Source organism: Chiloscyllium plagiosum, chromosome 21, assembly GCF_004010195.1.
Source record: "Chiloscyllium plagiosum isolate BGI_BamShark_2017 chromosome 21, ASM401019v2, whole genome shotgun sequence".
Classification (NCBI taxonomy): Eukaryota; Metazoa; Chordata; class Chondrichthyes; order Orectolobiformes; family Hemiscylliidae; genus Chiloscyllium; species Chiloscyllium plagiosum.
Genome location: NC_057730.1, coordinates 40,855,373 through 40,862,357, shown reverse-complemented (window position 1 = coordinate 40,862,357; position 6,985 = coordinate 40,855,373). Strand labels below are relative to the sequence as shown.

The following is a 6,985-nucleotide window of genomic DNA, read 5'->3' as shown; positions in this document are numbered from 1 at the left end:
AAGTAAGGGGGGAGGTGTGGGCGCAAGTTTTGTATTTCTTGCGGTTGCAGGGGAAGGTGCCGGGAGTGGAGGTTGGGTTGGTGGGGGGTGTGGACCTGACGAGGGAGTCATGGAGGGAGTGGTCTTTTTGGAATGCTGATAGGGGAGGGGAGGGAAATATGTCCCTGGTGGTGGAGTTTCTCCCCATTCTGCCCTAAAGCTGTTTGGGAGATCTTCACCCTCTTCAGATCTCCTGGACTGGTTGCTAAAACGATGGCTCAGAGAGGAATCCCCAGATTTTGTTTTGCCAAATTAGCATGGTTTGGGGGTTTTGGAGAGTATATATTGAGATACATGAGATGCTTCAATTGTGTATCACAGTTTGTAGGAAGAAAGGGTCTTATATATTATTATTACTCAGTTGCTTAGTTGTGTCTGAATGTTCCATTTGTCAGGTGGTGCTGATCTACTTTATTCGAATATTAACAACTCTAAAGCTGTCATACCATACGATGATCAACAGGTGGAGCTTGACCTTTGAGATATCTGAGAATGCTCCATATTGTTTCAATTTTGCTTTAAGTCACATCCATTTCTGTCAGCGTCTCTCATAACTGGCCCAAAGTCAGATTCTTTTCAACTAATGGGAATGGTTTTGCTTGTTTATTTAGTTAGTGAGTTATTGCAAAGCTCGTATTGGGTAATACAGAGGAACCTCAATTATCCGAACGAGATGGGTGGGCACTATTTCGTTTGGATAATTGATTATTCGGTTAATTGATTCAATGCCTCTCCTCTGGGGCTCGGAGTTTTCATGAAGTTTCCTTTTACCTCACTCTGCCTGCCTTGCTCCCTCTCTCCGTCTCAGGGTTTGTTTCTGAGCAGACAAACATTTGTGTGTTAAGGGACCTGCAGTATTGATGAAGCCTCCCCCTCTCCCCAGCCCAGTTTAATGGGATTGACCCAGGGAGATTGCTTGCTAAGTCCGTTCCTTGTTCAGGAGACTAGGCAGCAGCACACCGCGTGCGAGTTCCGCTCCCCCGTCCACCCTTGCACCCCTGTCCAGACATCTCAGAGTGTAGTTGGATTGGAGAAGATGAATATAAATAAACTGTAGGCAAGGCTATAGAAAGAGTTGCAAACAAAGATGAGAATTTTAAAGCTGAAGGCAGCATGCGGGAGGTTGATCAAGAGTTTGTTGGAATAATCAAATGTACAGTGAACAAAGGCATTGATGAACTAAGAGGGAATGGAGTCAGATGATGTTATGGAATGGAAGTAGACAGTCATATCAAGGGTGGGGATATGTGATAGGAACCTTATCTCAAAGTTGGATTTGAGACACTGGCATTAAACAATCTGTTTCAGTCTCCAAGAGTTGCTAGAGGGAGGGCTGCAGCCCATTTGTAGTGGGGATCATAGACCAAAGCTTCAGTCTTCCTAACATTCAATGGGAGAAAATTTTAGCTTATTACTTACTGGATGTTTGACAGACGGTATGATCATTTAGAGACAGTTCTCCTTCACTGAAGTCTTCTTCAGTAGAACTACTTTACAACTTCACCTTCTTGCAATCTTACTCCTGTTTTACCCTTGTCCCCAGTTCTGACTGTGGTTGACTCAGGCTTGATGCACCTCCTTCCTTGGGTCTATCGTGAGATTTATGTGGGGTAAGTAGGCAGCAGGGTAAGGTTTGAGTTGGTAGGAAGGTTAGCAAATTGAATATTTAGACTATAACAGTTTGAAATCAAAAGAGATTTAATGATGTTGGGGAAGTCAGCGATAAGAAGGAGAATTAGGTATTAAATATACCAGCATTTATAATGGATTCAACTCCACCACGGGCCATAGACCCAATAATGCATCTCCCAATGCGTTCTATGTAATAATGGCCAGCAGAATTTTCTCTGTTGTGATTGGGGGCTGCAGCAGTACCTGCTGGGTCAGTTAGTTCCTGGTGTCTCCACTTGTGTGCTTAATTGTCATGCAAGAGAGGGTATTGTGTCAAGGAACGTTATACAACCTCTCAGCTGATATGATCACAGCAATAGAGGTTGGTAGTGTGGCTGAGTGGTCTAAGACGCTGGATTCAAGTCCCAGTCTCAGTTGAGGTGTGGGTTCAAATCCCACTGCTGCCAGTGAACCAATTGTTCTGGCCACCCATCCCTTTGCTACTTCACATTTTGCCAGGCCCCATAGCTCAGTGGTTAGAGCACTGGTCTTGTAAACCAGAGGTCGTGAGTTCAAACCTCACTGGGGCCTCTTTGCATTTAGCACAGTTGCCAGCCCCCACTCAGTTTCAGCACTTGGTCATCGTCGTGATTTGCGTGTGAGACTAAGGTGTACATGAAAATCACGCAACACCAGTTTATAGTCTAACAGGCTTTTTTTTTTTGCAGCTGGTAGGGTGGCCAAGCGGTCTAAAGTGCTGGATTAAGGCTCCAGTTTCAAAGGAGGCATGGGTTCAAATCCCACCACTGCCATTTGAATGGGTGGCTCAGTGGTTAGCAGTGCTGCCTCACAGTACCAGGGTCTCAGGTTTGATTCCAGACTCAGGCAACTGTCCGTGTGGAGTTTGCACATTCTCCTTGTGTCTACGTGGGTTTCTTCTGGGTGCTCCAGTTTCCTCCCACAGTACAAAGATGTGCAGGTCAGGTGAATTAGCCATGCTAAATTGCCCATAGGGTTAGGTGCATTAGTCAGAGGGAAATGGGTCTGGGTGGGTTACTCTTTGGAGGGTCAGTGTGGACTAGTTGGGCCAAAGGGCCTGTTTCCACACTGTGGGGAATTTAATCTAGTTGAATATGGCAGTGTGTGCAATCTGTGAGATGTGTCATAAGTCTTTCAGCAGTATGAAACATAGGAGGATAAGGCTAAGCATATGTGTGTTAGGTATAAGGATTGATTGATGGGGGCTGTCTGTAGATGAGTGATGGGGATGTAATAAATTGAACAAAGGGTGAGGTATGTAGATGGGAATGTATTGACCTTGACCATTCCTGGGAGATCATTGAACGACTTGCAAAACTGCATCCAGACCTTTGAGGCTTGACTACTAGCATTGGTCTCCATGGCTGCCTGCTCCCATTGCCAATTAACCACTGTCTGGAAAACCTCTCAGCCCACTGTGTATACAGGACATGCTTCTCAACTCCACCTCCTCCGTAACATCTCAAGTGTAGCATCTGACAGCATTGGAACTCAGTCTTCACTCTTTCCCAGGTCCTTCTGCTGCACCCACAATTGTTGTAGGCTTTATATAAAGCAGTCATGCAGGCTTCAAGTGGTACTTGCCACCTCTAATGTTTGCCTCTTGCTGCAAAACGGTGTCTCTGTTAAAATCACTGGATACAGGTTAATGGTGTATTGTGATCCCTATAGCCATTGGTTGGGGTAGGAGGGAGGGCACTATCTAATTTAAACCCCTCTTTGTTTCTTTCATCCTGATGAGGTGGAATACCTCACTTATTCTGTATACATCAAAAATTCCAATGTTGTAATGTTATATAAATTAATTCCAAGTAGTTAACAAACTGCCATTCTATATTAAAAGAAAGAAACAATTAGGTTGATTTCTTCCAGTATACAACAAATGTTCCCTCTCTCTGACTTGAAGATGCACAATGGAAATCAGTCATTTTGAAGTATGGAAACTTTGTCCCAATAAAATGGATGCCATTGTGTTACAATAAGGATGCATTTCAAAACGCATGAGGAGTGTGCAAGTAATGTTGGTGCTGGTGTAGTCAACATGCCATTGTGAATGGCTACATCCTAAGCAATTTACACAAACACTGTAGTGTTATAACCAGAGCTATGACAGAGTTACTGCTAAATGGAAAGCAGATTTCAAGTAGAGATTTGTTGAAATTTTAAAACAACTCATTAACGCTGCTGTTAAAAGTTATTGCTTTGGAGCGCTGTTGTGAGCAGACAGGAATTGGCTCCTTTTAAATGAGGCTTTTCATTCCAGAACAACACATATTGAGAACACCAATTCACCATATGTTGTGCCACACAGTGTTTGACTTGGATAGAAAGCAGGGCAATTCCCAATTGACGTTTATATTTGTCCAAGCACCCCTTGCCTTGCATTTATTGGCCACAGTCCAGCATTTTGCTTCAATTGCAAAACTCTAATCCTTATTTTCAAATTCCTTCAGAGCCTTGCTCTCACTCTCTCACTTGTTCCAGTCTAACACTTGTCTGAAATCTCAGTCCTCCTCCAATTTTGGCCTCTTGCATGTTTCTAATTTCCTTTACTACACAATTGTGTCTATGTGTTCAGTTACCATGACTTGTGATTCCCACTCTAAACTTTTCTACCTTTCTATGCTTTCTCTTTTATGATAGTCCTCAGAGCTCACTTCTGTGACCAAACTTTTAGTCACCCTTGTGAACAACCTGATATAAATGCAAGTGAAAGCTGGAATACTCAGCTGTTCAGACAGGATCTATGGAGAGAGTAACAGGTAACATTTCAGATCGATGATCTGTTGTCAGAAATTTGAAATGGAAATGCAAGTTGTTGTGATTGCTGTACGTAAAGCATGTTTTCTTTTCTTGTAGCCTCATTACCTTTACTCCCACCTTCAAAGCCCAAACATTTCTCTGGTCCATTTACACCAAATCTTTTGGCAATCTTCCCAATTTCCTCCAGCACCCATTTGTCTGCATTGGAATGTCGAGACTAAGTTAAGAAGATCATACCAGTCGGTGTGATAGTGAGTGGCTGCTATCTTTGGCCTTAGTCTTTCACACTGGAAACCTCTTGTCTCTGCTGCTTTCTTCTCTAATGTTTTTTATGTTGCCAGGAGTTTAAATATTGACAATGCCTTTCAAGCTGCTTAGTTCTTTGAAGGGATAGGAGTCTGAGCAATTTCCAAACCAATGAAACTTGTGTCACGTTGGTTTAGTGTAGCATAGCTCACAGGGGAGAGGTGATGGCCTGGTGTATTATTGCTATCCAGAGATCCAGGTAATGTTCTGGGGACCTGGGTTTGAATCCCATCATGGCAGCTGATGGCATTTGAATTCAATAGGAATCTGGAATTAAGATGACCATGAAATCGCTGTCAATTGTCAGGAAAAACCATTGTGTTCGCTAATATCGATTAGGGAAGGATACTGTTACCCTTACATAGTCAGGCTTACTTATGACTCCAGATCCACAGCAATGTGGTTGACTTTTATCTGCCCTCTGGACATTTGAAAATGGGCGATAAAGGTTGGCCTAGCTCATGACACATGGTAGATTGGTTAGCAAGGTTAGATCACTTGGAATCCGGGAGCGCTAGCCAATTGGATACAAAATTGGCTTGAAGGTAGGAGACAGAGAGTAGTGGTAGAGGGTTGTTTCTCAGACTGGAGGACTGTGACCAACTCTGTGCCGCAAGGGTCAGTGCTGGGTCCACTTCTTTATATAAATGATTTGTGTGTGCATATAGGAGGTGTGGTCAGTAAGTTTGCAGATGACACCAAAATTGATGGTGTGGTGGACAGTGATGAAGTTTGTCCCAGAGTACAACAGGACCTTAATCACATGGGCCAATGGGCTGAGGAGTGGCAGATGAGATGAGTTTAGGTAAATGCATTTGGGTAAGGCAACCAGGGTAGGACTTCTACAGTTAATGATAGGGCCCTGGGGAGTGTTGCCAAGCAAAGAGGTGTAGGGGTGCAGGTGCATAGTTTCTTGAAAGTGAAATGCAGGTAGACAGGGTGGTGAAGATGATGTTTGGCACGCTTGCCTTCATTGGTTAGTGCATTGAGCATAGGAGTTGGAATGCCAAGTTGCGGCCGTACAGGACATAGGTGAGGCCACATTTAGATTAATGTTTAGTTCTGCTCTCTCTGCTATAGCAATGACGTTGTGAAACTTGTGAGGGTTCAGCGAAGATTTACAAGGATGTTGCTGGGGTTGTAGGATTTGAGCTATAGAGAGACATTGCATAGGCTGGGGCTTTTCCCCAGGAACGTCAGAGGCTGAAGGCTGACCTTATGGAGGTTTATAAAAACATGAGGTGCACGGATAGGGTGAGTAGCCAAGGTCTTTTTCCCAGGGTAGGACAGTCTAAAACTATAGGGCATAGGTTTAAATTGAGAGGGGAAAGATTTAAAAGGAATAACTTTTTCACAGAGGGGGTGATTCAAGTATGGAACAAGCTGACAGCAGATGGTGGAGGTGGGTTCATCTAAAATGAATCTGAATTGGTACGCGAATAGTACAGGTTTAGAGTAATATGAGCCAAATGCTGGCAAATGGGGCTAGGTCAGTTTAAGATATCTGATCAGTGGGGATGAGTTGGACCGAAAGTTCTGTTTCGATGCTGTATACAGAGGATCCTCATTTATCTGAATATTGATTATCCGAATTTTGGATTATCTGAAGAAGATTTCAAGGTCCCACAAAAACGTTACATCAAAGATATATTCGATTTACGTGTACTGAAGAACATGTAAAAACGCTGGCAAAAAACAAAGGAACACAAGCAGCTCAAGGATCAGCACCTGGATATTTTTTAGGTAAGGATTGTTAAAACGTCCTTTGCAAAAGTAAGTGTTTTACAGAGTATTCCTGTCACTTTACCAGGTCGTTCATGAAAAGAAAATGGCCGAGAATGTAAACGCATGCGTGACGCAGTGCTTCTGCCTTTCTATCGCAAGACTGTGTTCCTGGAAACTGACAAATGCTCTTACCATTGTAGAAGCTGTTTGGGACCTTGTTTAATGCTGCCTTCACCACTCCTTGCCAAATGCCAACTACTGCTGCACTTATAAAAAATTTTCTCATGTTATCATTGCTTTATTTTGTTCATCCTGTGAAATTCATGCCCTCTTGCATTCAATACATTAAGATTATAGATTTAAACAAATTCTCCAGCAGAGCACAGCGTTAGATCAGTATGGCTTCCCTTGTTCTGGGTAAAATCGATTATCCGAATAATCAATTATCCAAACAAAATAGCGCCCACCCATCTCGTTTGGATAATCGAGGTTTCTCTGTAAC

General features: G+C 43.2%; 1 non-coding gene across 1 annotated transcript; it reads left to right on the top strand.

The window, feature by feature from the left end:
* Nucleotides 1-2,168: 2,168 nt before the first annotated feature.
* trnat-ugu lies at nt 2,169-2,241 on the top strand. Its single transcript has one exon. It is a non-coding gene; the product is annotated as a tRNA-Thr (tRNA).
* The last annotated feature ends 4,744 nt before the right edge of the window (nt 2,242-6,985 follow it).